The sequence below is a fragment of the Trichechus manatus genome, unplaced genomic scaffold, assembly GCF_000243295.1.
Source record: "Trichechus manatus latirostris isolate Lorelei unplaced genomic scaffold, TriManLat1.0 scaffold00044, whole genome shotgun sequence".
NCBI classification, from domain to species: domain Eukaryota; kingdom Metazoa; phylum Chordata; class Mammalia; order Sirenia; family Trichechidae; genus Trichechus; species Trichechus manatus.
In genome coordinates this window covers 10,334,417-10,345,026 of record NW_004443980.1, presented here as the reverse complement: position 1 = coordinate 10,345,026, position 10,610 = coordinate 10,334,417, and the positions used below count along the sequence as shown (strand labels likewise).

The window sequence follows — 10,610 nt, the reverse complement described above, 5'->3', positions numbered from 1 at the left end:
GCGCAGACTGGGTCTAAAATGGAAACCACGCTCTTGGAGGACAAAATGGTCTCCGTAAGCATCTCTCCCTTCCTGGACTCCTCGGACTTTGCACGATGTGTCGTTCATAACAGACAAATATTTGTTGGAAAAATGCACATTAACATATACATTATCTACTGTTATGGAATGAATTGTGTCCCCCAAAACTATGTGTCGAGATCTTAATCTTTATACCTGTGAATGTAATCCCATTTGGGATAGAGTTTTCTCTGTTATGTTAATGCAGCTGTACCATATAGGGTGTGATTTAAGCCAATTGCTTTTGAGATACACAAAAAGAAGATTCAGCACAGAGAAGCAAGTACTAATTGGGGAAATGTAGATGCCATGTGCAGATCTCCAAGTAACACCAAGAAAAAGCTAGAGAAGCTGAGACAAACATTTTCCTCCATAGTGGACAGAAAGGAAGCCTTCCCGTGTAGCCGACACCCTTAATTTGAACTTCTATCCTCCTAAACTGCAAGAGGAGCCCTGGTGGTGCAATGGTTAAGCGCTCAAGCTGCTAACCAAAAACATCAGCAGTTGGAATCCACCAACTGCTCCTTGGAAACCGTATGGGGCAGTTCTACTCTGTCCTACAGGATCACTATGAGTTTGACTCCATGGCAGTGGGTTTTTTCGTTTTTTAAACTGTGAGAAAATAAATTCCTGTTCTGTTAAAGCCACCCACCTGGGGTATTTCTGTTATAGCAGCAGCACTAGATAAGTAAGACATTTATAGTGTTTTTACCCAAATAACGCACACCTACATTTGTTTGCCAGCGGGGCCTTCCCCACCCCGCCCCACCCACCCAGGTGTTTTTTCAAGCGCGCTATGCTAATTTTTTACAGCAATATGTAAAAAAAAATTGGCATAGAGGCACCATGAAAATACCTCGGGGCGGGGGGGGGGGGGGGTTGCGCACCTGGTAAACAAACGTAGAAGGGCGCTGATTATATGCCTAAAAATAGGGTACCTTCTGACAAAGTAGCAAGCTCTTTTTAGACAGGATTCCTGTAATGACTCCCTACTGTTTTTTGTTCAGCACCCTCCTCGCCCCTAACACCTTGTACAGCCCATCCTTCTTTTGGCAAACTCTCCCTCCTTCCTCCCCACCATGTGGCTCTAATGGAGGCTGCCCATCAAAATACCCCACACGTCAGCCACAGGTAGGGCACGGGGCCCAGATGAGGCCACGTTCCTCCCCAGCATTTTCCAACAGAAGCTAAGAAAAGAGAGCCTTCCCTCTCGGGCGGGAAGGCTGTGAGGAATGAGTATGGAGCTGATGGTGCGCAGATCCACCGCAGTGTGGAGGAAGCAGCTGGTCCACAGTAGGTGAGAAATAATCTGTCGGAGAGAGAGAGACCACGGGCGAAAACCCCGGTCTGGTTACCCTAGGGCCCGCCACACCACTCTGTTTCCCAGTTTGGTTGTATAAGCCAACAGTTCTCCCTCGGGCCTGAACTAGTTCCAAAGGTTTTCTGTAACTTGGAACCAAAAGCGTTCCAACTAATACAGTCTTTGCCCTGCTCACATATTCCTTCAGCACAAGTTTACTAAGTATTTACTCTGTGCAGGGCACTGGCCTTGGAGCTTACACTCTGGTGGGTGGGGGGTGTCACGGCAAGTGTGGTGAGTGCGCTGAGAAGTAAAGGTGCTCGGCAAGGCACTTCACCACTGCTAGGGGATCGGGAAAGACTTTTTGGGGGAAATTACTTCCAAGATAAGGAGCCCTGGTGGCGCAATGGTTAAGCGCTCTGCGGCGAACGGAAAGGTGATGGTTGGTACCTACCAGCTGCTGCAGGAGAAAGACGTGGCAGTCTGCTTCCCTAAAGATTATAGCCTTGGAAACCCTATAGGGCAGTTCTGTTCTGCCCTATAGCGTCACTATGAGTAGAAATCCACTCAACGGCAACGGTTTGATTTGAGGTGTGACTTCTAAGATAACACCTAAATTTAGAAAAGGGATAAATATCCGAAAAGAGGTACATACGATGCTGAGGGGAATGTTAACACAAAAATCATATGAAACCAATAATAGAAACTGACTGAAGTTTATTTAATATACAATCTGCAAACAGGGGTGACATTTAGACTAGAGATAGGGAACAAAAAATGTTTCGAAGATGAGAGAACCTCCAAAGAATCCTAAACTTCATTTTATCGACATTGCTATGGAAACAGGCGGGGGGCGGGGGGTGTGGAACAGTGTTTACATAACAACAATTTACCCTAAAACACAGCTTCCTGTCTGACCCTGGAGTTTCTGCTTCTCAGAACCGACTGCACATAGATAGTTCTTCAAAAGGGCCCAATGCCCAAGGCAAAAGGGTCTTCATTAAGCTGCTTACTAGGCTATCGTTTGACTCAAAGGTGAGTTTAGGAACCATTTGGAGCCCTGGTGGTGGACACGGTCATGAACTCTGAGCGATTCTGCGTGAGGATCACTCAACGTCCATCCACATGTGTATTTAGTCATATAGATTTTTAAGTATGTTCTCTCAGACATATGCTGCATGCAAAAATATCCTAAATAATCGCAACATTAAAACTTCATATTAATACAGGAAAGGGATGCCCCATAAGAATTTTAAGTTACATTGTAAAGCTAAGTAACTTGGAAAAACACTGAATACTTGGAAAATCACTGGAACAAATCAACAAAAAATCAATTTGCAAACACTTAGAAGACCACAGGGTACCGGCTAATCATCCCACATAGCTTTGTGAAAAACAAAGCTTATCAGATGAGTCTAATTTCCTTTTGTCACAGAGTGACAGGCATGGTGGATGGGGGAAGCAGGCAAAATAATCTGTCCTGGTTTAAACCGGTTTGGGATTTTGCACCTTGTTATGTCCTCATTAAGAACACGTAGGTAACACTATTGCTGTCTGGCAGAGACAGGTTCAAACAGAAGTTCAGAGCTCAGCTTCTGCAAATAGGAAACTTAAACTCAGTATGTGCAAAAGTGACCCCACGTCCCTTCCCAAATCTCCGCTGCTTGCATTTTTTTTTTTTCTTTCTATGTCATCCAGGTTCTCTTTGTGCAAGTTACTTCCGCTAAACTAGTAAAGAATGTCTGCCTTGAGCATTGTGCTGTTTCAAGATTTATGTGCGTTTATGTTAATGTGGGTGTGTTACAGATTGAATTGTGTCCCCCAAAAATATGTGTTGTAAACCCTAACTTCTATATTTGTGGTGGAGCATGGACTCGATGGCAACGGGTTTGGGGGTTTTGTTTGTTTTTATACCTGTGATTGGAGCCCTGGTGGCGCAGTGGTTAAGAGCTCGGCTGCTAACTAAAAGGTTGTCAGTTCAAATTCACGAGCCTTTTCTTGGAAACTCTATGGGGCAGTTCTACTCTGTACTATAGGGTCACTATTAGTTGGAATCGGCTTGAAGGCAATGGGTTTGGTTTCGGTTTTATAACTATAGTTTGTAATCTTATTTGGGAATGGGTTTCCTATGTTATGTTAATGTACAGAATTGGTGAAGGGTGTGCCTTAAGTCAATCTCTTTTGAGATATTAAACAATTAAAAAGAAATCGTAACCGAGCAAGCATAGATGGGGGAAGATAGATGCAATGCCACATGAGGGTCACCAAGGAGCCAAGGAATAGACTCTGAAGAGACAAGGATTGTCCCCCAGAGCTGACAGAAAGAAAAAGCCTTCCCCTAAAGTCGGGGCTCTAAATTCGGATTTCTAGCCTCCTAAACTGTGAGAAAATAAATAATCTGTTTGTTAAAGCCACCCATTTGTGGTATTTCTGTTCTAGCAGCACTAGATAACTAAGACAGGAAGGGACAACTCAGAAAAGGAGGGTGAGAATGGTTGCACAACTCAAAGAATGTAATTAATATCACTGAAGTGTACGTATAGAAACTGTTGAATTGGTGTATGTTTTGCTATGTATATTCTCAACAAAAACAACAGCAAAATAAATAAAAAATTTTAAAAAATTAGTAAGGCCTATTTGCATATTTGAGTCAAAATGCATCTGTAATTTGAAGAGGGAATGGCTTGAGATTCAATTTGCAGCAATAAATCTATTTTATGAAAATAAGCCGTAAATGATTACTAGGATAACTAGATTTGACACCTTCATGTCAATGGATCTCCCCTGCCACATAAAAGCAAGTTTTAAAACAAAACAAACAGAAAAGAGAGAGAGGAAAAGATGAAATAACTTTCTTTATGAATAAAGCAGGACATATCTGGATTTCCAAAAAAAAATTTTTTTAGATACAGCAGTGTGGTGATGAAGAGTTAAGAACTCTGAAGTCAGACGTCCAGGGTTGGACTTCCAGCTATACCATTTGACCAGCTCTGACTTTAGCCTGCTACTTCACTTCTCTCAATCTCGTCCATAAAATGGAGATAGCACTGGATGTCTTCCGTTTTCCATTCAAGACTCATTCTCCTCCCTCCTATTTGCACTGTGGCGCTGACCTTTATGGACTATGTCAGCAAGCTCCCTGTCTCCTGGCTTCCAGTTGGGTTTGGGCAAAAAAAAAAAGGCACGGGAAACAGGAGGAAGGTCACAGTTCGCAGCCTCCCTCCACTGAAGTCCACAGCTCCTGAGTAGCAGCCCTCTCCATTCAACGCCCTCCCTCCCCTTGTCACTTAAGGCTCAGGAGGCATGACAACTACATTATCTCTTCTAGATTTCCCTAAACCCGAAATAAACCCTCAATAGTCTCTTTATTAAACTCTGCTAAGAATGTCACTCACCTTGAAAACATCATGCTGAGTGAAATAAGTCAGTCAGAAAACGACAAATATTGTATGATCCCACTTACATGAAATATCTAGAACAGACAAAAGTATACAGACCTAAGCTTATTGGAGGTTACCAGGAGCAGGCAGGAGGGAGGGAGAAAAGGGGGGACCCACTGCTTAGGAAACAGTGAGCTTCCGTTAAGGGTGATGGAAAAAGTTGGAAACGGATAACGATGATGGTTGCACAACATGATGAATACAATTAATGTCACTAAATTGTACATGTGAAAAATGTTGAAATGGCAAATGTTTTGTTACATACTTATTTACCATAATTATTTAAACATACAAAAAAAGTCATCCATTTTCTCCTAGGCCCCTGTTACAGGGATAATATTATCTAATAATGACAAAATTGAAAAAGATATGTAAAGCATTTAGCCTGGTTCATAATAAGTGCTCAATAAACATTACCTATTATTAAAAAACCAAAAACCAAGCCCATTGCTGCGGAGTCGTTTCCGACTCATGGCGACCCTTAAGGACAGAGTATAACTGCCCCACAGAGTTTCGAAGGAGCACCTGGTGGATTTGAACTGCCGACCGTAGCACTTAACTTCTAAGCCACCAGGGTTCCCATTATTCTTTTTAGGATATTTACTTTTCTATCAATTCTGCTGCCGTTCAGTTCAGTGAGTACCTGCTGATTGATCAGTTTCTCCTTTAAATTCTTCATTAAGAATTTTGAATAAGTATATATTTAGCCTCAGACTTTTCTCATGAAGGATGAGAAGTTGTTTCTCCTTGTTAAAGGAAGTTTAAATTAATTTTTTGAATTTATTAAAACGAAGCGACTTTCCACACCGGGAGTCGAACCCGGGCCGCCTGGGTGAAAACCAGGAATCCTAACCGCTAGACCATGTGGGAGACACAGAGACGCTTGGGCGAGCCCCATTTTTGTGTTTCTTAAGATCCCAAAAGAGTTTAAAAAAATAAATTTCAAATACAAACCCTTGAAATAAAGTCATATGGAAGCCAAGTCATTTTCATAGTCACTCCTCAGTGTTAATAGCAGTCTGGGATCAAATTGGGGAAGCTTCAAGAGTTAAACACTAGTGAAAAATAAGCGTCGCTTCTAAACTCCTTGAGGTTTTTCCTAACGGCAAATACTTGGAGAAGTAAACACAGTATAACAGACGATGCACTTATTTGGATAACACTTGGAAGCTGTCTTGTCATACATCAATACTAAGATTTCTAATTCTACTTGAACATATCATGAATTCTTGATTTTTTTTTTAACAGAATGTGTCAAATAAATACGTTAGGGAGTGAGAAAAAGTGTTTTTTGCCATTGCCTTCTAACAATATAAATTTCTTCCTTCCCCTTCTTTCCCCCTAAACAACTGGTTTAGTGAGCTCTTTGAATAGCAAACACATATAGACTGTGCGCTGAACTACACTGGCCTTAATAATAAATCTTTTCTGGCAATCATACTGTCCTTCTCAAGGAAGTGGCTTTCAATCCTGCTGTCCTCCTCAATGAAGTGGCTAGAGACAGCTTAAAAAGCCCTATAATGTCCTAAAATTCGTCTTTTCTTTCAAAGAAGAGCATTTTTTTAGTCATTTGTTTTATATCCACAGTACGAGGAGAAAATACAGCCGAAAAACCAGGTATAGCATATATCTTAGCACAGGACAGGTTGGTTCCACGCTTTCCTTCACCTCAGATTATTTCAAATGGTACCTTCACACTATAGTTATTTGTCTCTCTTTTTCGCCTTCTCCTGCCGGAGGCACCGGGGTTTGGGTATACTTCACCCTCACACTGTCTCCTGGGGTAGATCCTGATTCTCTTCAACCTCAATCTTCCCCGTTTGCTTCTGAAGTAGGATTATAGTTTTTTCTAAACATAGTAATTTTTCCTTGTTAAAGGAAGTCTAAATTAATTTTTCGAGTTTATAAAACGTACTGGCGTTCCCACACCGGGAGTCGAACCCGGGCCGCCTGGGTGAAAACCAGGAATCCTAACCGCTAGACCATGTGGGAGACGACAAACGGGTGGCCGACCTTGAGCAAGTTAAGTCACAATTGTCGACTTCCGCCCTCACCTTTCCGTTGGTTCTCCGGCGTCGGAGCTGTTTCTGCGCCTGCGTAGGTTTCGGCCTGCGCTCTACTCTTTCCTGGAGGAGAGGTTTTGAATCTCTTTTCTGTCTACAGTCGCTCCGTTTGTGGCCTCATCTCTTACCCTGGTTCTAGATACCGTGTTTACCCTGATGAGTCGTAGATCGGATGATTCATTATTCATAATTCTTCGCAAGAAATCCTGCAAAGTACAAAAGGACTGGTGTTTGAGTTTTACAGGCTCATTAATGAGAGAAATAACTACCCCGTGGAATTACAAAACCGCCACGGCCGAGGCCAAAATGGAACTGGAACTCTCTTCCCGTACTCTGCCCGCTGACCAGACCGTCCCCTGAACACACCAGACACAGGCCCCTTTCTAGTGTGCACACCACTGGCTGCACACACAGCAAACCTGACGTGTGCCACACAGTTAACGTGCAACATCTCATATCCTCTTGACCCAATTGGTGCGGCAAACCCAGCAGTGTCAATAACGGTGAGCCTGTCCCTCTCCTCTCTTGCCCTGTTCAAGGCTGGGCACAGGCACCCTCTCTTCTCCGGGAAGGTCATCTTTTTCCTTTAAAGGAACAGGAATAGGACTGCCTGCGCCGCTGGAACATTCCAAGTTCTGTTGACTCAACGACTAAAGGCAAGATTTGTGTCACTGAAAGTAGGCAGTAGTGGTTTGTAAATGTAGTTTATAAAATTGGAAAAAGTCCCTTACTGCAAACATTCGTTATTGATGGAAATTCCTTGTGGTTTCCAAACCCTCCCTCGGTTTGAAGCAGCATTTCATTAGGAGCAGTTTCTGCCTCAGCCTCTGCTGTTTGGATTAGAAAAGCACAATGTGGCAGTTATTCAAGATAGCCGGTATGGGAGAGCTATGGTTCTGAGGTCCTCCTTGACGCTTCAGCTACACAGAAATTGTTTTTACCAACAGTGGACACTTTGGAGACCATTAAAAAGCTAAGATTCCGTTCTCATTTTTTCCTTCTTACTCCTCACCTGTCCTAGGGACTTTGAAGCTCTCTCTCTCTCTCTCTCTCTGTCTCTCAGACTAACTGGGGCTCTCTAAGGCTTCAGTGGTGACATTCATCAGCAAGAGGGAAGGGACAGGAATAGAACCACAATACAGACTATTCTGCCTTGCATTTATTAACACAGATGAAGCGAAAACAGGGACTGGACATAATCCAACGTAACTGAAATTGAGTGTAATTCTTAAGTAAAACTGAGCATTAAGTACAAACCTACTATGTGTATTAGACACTTTCAAGGATGTTTGCTCATTTGTTGTCATTGGGTGTCGCTGAGTCAATTTCAACTCATAGCAACCCCATGTGACAGAGTGGAATTGCCCCATAGGGTTTTCTAGGCTGTATTGCCAGGTCTTTTTCATGCTTGCTCATTTAATCCTCACTATACCTCTGAGGTAGGTCATATGCACATTTAGGTGGCTCTTCGTTACTACCTTTGCATCTTGAACAGAGTTCTGTTGGTTTGTTTTTAATCAATGAGTCAGACACCTCCCTTCTGGGGTTTGGAACGCCAAAGAAAACTCTCCCAAAACAACCTCATCAATTACAGAATACCTTACATCGACGAGTCTCAATTTAGGGGTCCAGAGATTTCACATGCACTTTTCAGTTTTGTGTTTTCACTTGATGATTATCTTTTTTAAAAAATATTTTACCAGTTTTAAAGATAAACTTTCTCATTGTAACCCATACACTGGGCAGGTGCCATACTTAGGATGTAAGTAAAACATATGTCTTGGTTATCTAGTGCTGCTGTAACAAATACCACAAGTGGGTGGCTTTAACAAACAGAAATTTATTTTCTCACGGTTTAGGAGGCTAGATGTCCGAATTCAGGGTGCCAGCTTTAGGGGAAGGCTTTCTCTCTCTGTCGTCTCTGGAGGAAGGTCCTTGTCTCTTTGAGCTTCTCTTCCTGGGCCACCTTCATGTGGCTTGGTATCTCTCTTCCTCCATCTCTGCCTCCCTTGCTTGCTTGTTTAATCTCTTTTATGTCTCAAAAGAGATTGATTTAAGACACACCCTATGCTAATCATGCCTTATTAACATAACAAAGAAAACCCATTTCCAAATGGAATTATAACTGCAGATATAGGGGTGAGGATTTACAATACATATTTTGGGGGGACACAATTCAATCCATAACAACACAACTACTTTCGTCTTTCACTCTGCCAAGAATGAAATTTGTTGCTTTTCCCCTCACTGCATGAAAACTTGAGCAGTAACAGAAAGCCCTATGGTCATCTTAAGTAATAGAACTTAGTTCAGGACAGTACGCTATTCAACTCCTCAAACTTCATTCAGAGATAGATCCTGTCCCCCAACACCATGTAGGCATGATTTCAGGCTAGGAGCAGTGATGTGCCGACCATGATCGTGGCCATCTCTTTCCAACTCTGTGTCCAGGGACATCACATAGGTGACCTGAGATGGCCACACTAGGAATACACTCAACTCTCAATATTTGGGATAGTTATGTTCTAAAAAGAGTCCCTGGGTGGCATAAACAGTTAAGAGCTTGGCTGCTAACTGAAAGGTGCCCAGAGGCACCTCAGAAGAAAGGCCTGGCAATCTATTTCTGAAAAATCAGCCATTGAAAACCCTACGGAGCATAGGTCTACTCTGTAACACAGGGGTCGCCATGAGTCAGAATCGACTCAACAGCAACGGGGTATGTTCTATAAAATCACGAAGAACACTGAATTAGTGAATATTGACTCATTGCTCCCAGGGGAAAATACAGGGTCGTGTTCTCTAGTCCTCCTGCGTTTGAGGCTCCAGGGCCCTCCAAGATTGGAGTGTAGGGAGCGGGAGAGAAAGGGAGACAGAAAGATCCTACTTGCCTGGTACTGTTCCAAATTGGCTTCCTGCTTTCTGGGTCTGAACTCTGCTTAGAGCTGACTCTTTTTCTCAGTGGTACTTTGTGGCTCATCAGAGGCTTCCTTGCTGGAGCGGCTTGGACATGCCTCCCGGGGCGGGGGGGCCAGCAGTGCCTCTCCTGCTGCCCTCCTTCACTCCTGGGTTATCTGAAAGTTCATCAGCTCTCTGTCGGCATCCCCTCACGCCTGAGAGGTGCCCTCAGGCAGGAAAACCTTTTAAAAATGACCCCAGACCCAAGTTACTAATGTGGGTCCCCGTGTAGTCCCTGAGATTCAGCCCCTTGGAGGGGAATACAGTTAATTCCCAACACCGAAGCAATGCTTTCTCTCTTCCTGACACCTCATAGCCACAGCTTCTTGCCATTGGATTCTCAGCAGCCCGATGTGCCCACAGAACTTCCTGGAGCTCTCCCAGGGGTTCCCTGAGGCCTCCTTCACTATCTTTAGGCTTAGAAGATAGTTCCCACACCCCAAGAGCCGGGCACAGGGCTTAGCGAATAGCATCAGTTCTCTCCAAAGAAATGTCTTCACAAAATCCATCTTTTCAAAATCCTCCCTCCACCTATTTATACTCTCAAAATGTGTCAGGAGTTTTAAGAGTTGTGCAAGTGATTTGCTATTTCCTTTGGATTTTTTCATTTTAGTCTCATTCCCTTCTTTGTTGTTTTATCTCTATTGTATCCTGAGGCCTCAGTGGAAACTTCTAATTTAACATTCTATACCACTCACAACTGAATGCTTTTTAATAGAATAAGACCATAATTTCTTCTTCTTTTTTAATGTGGTTGCATTGTATTTTGTTGTTGTTTTCTGTGTGGTAAAT

The 10,610-nt window shown here is 43.0% G+C and overlaps 2 non-coding genes across 2 annotated transcripts; both read right to left on the bottom strand.

Moving 5' to 3' along the window:
- Nucleotides 1-5,598: 5,598 nt before the first annotated feature.
- TRNAE-UUC (transfer RNA glutamic acid (anticodon UUC)) lies at nucleotides 5,599-5,670 on the bottom strand. The gene has a single exon. It is a non-coding gene; the product is annotated as a tRNA-Glu (tRNA).
- A 1,050-nt stretch (nucleotides 5,671-6,720) lies between these two features.
- Nucleotides 6,721-6,792, bottom strand: TRNAE-UUC (transfer RNA glutamic acid (anticodon UUC)). The gene has a single exon. It is a non-coding gene; the product is annotated as a tRNA-Glu (tRNA).
- Between the last annotated feature and the right edge of the window lie 3,818 nt (nucleotides 6,793-10,610).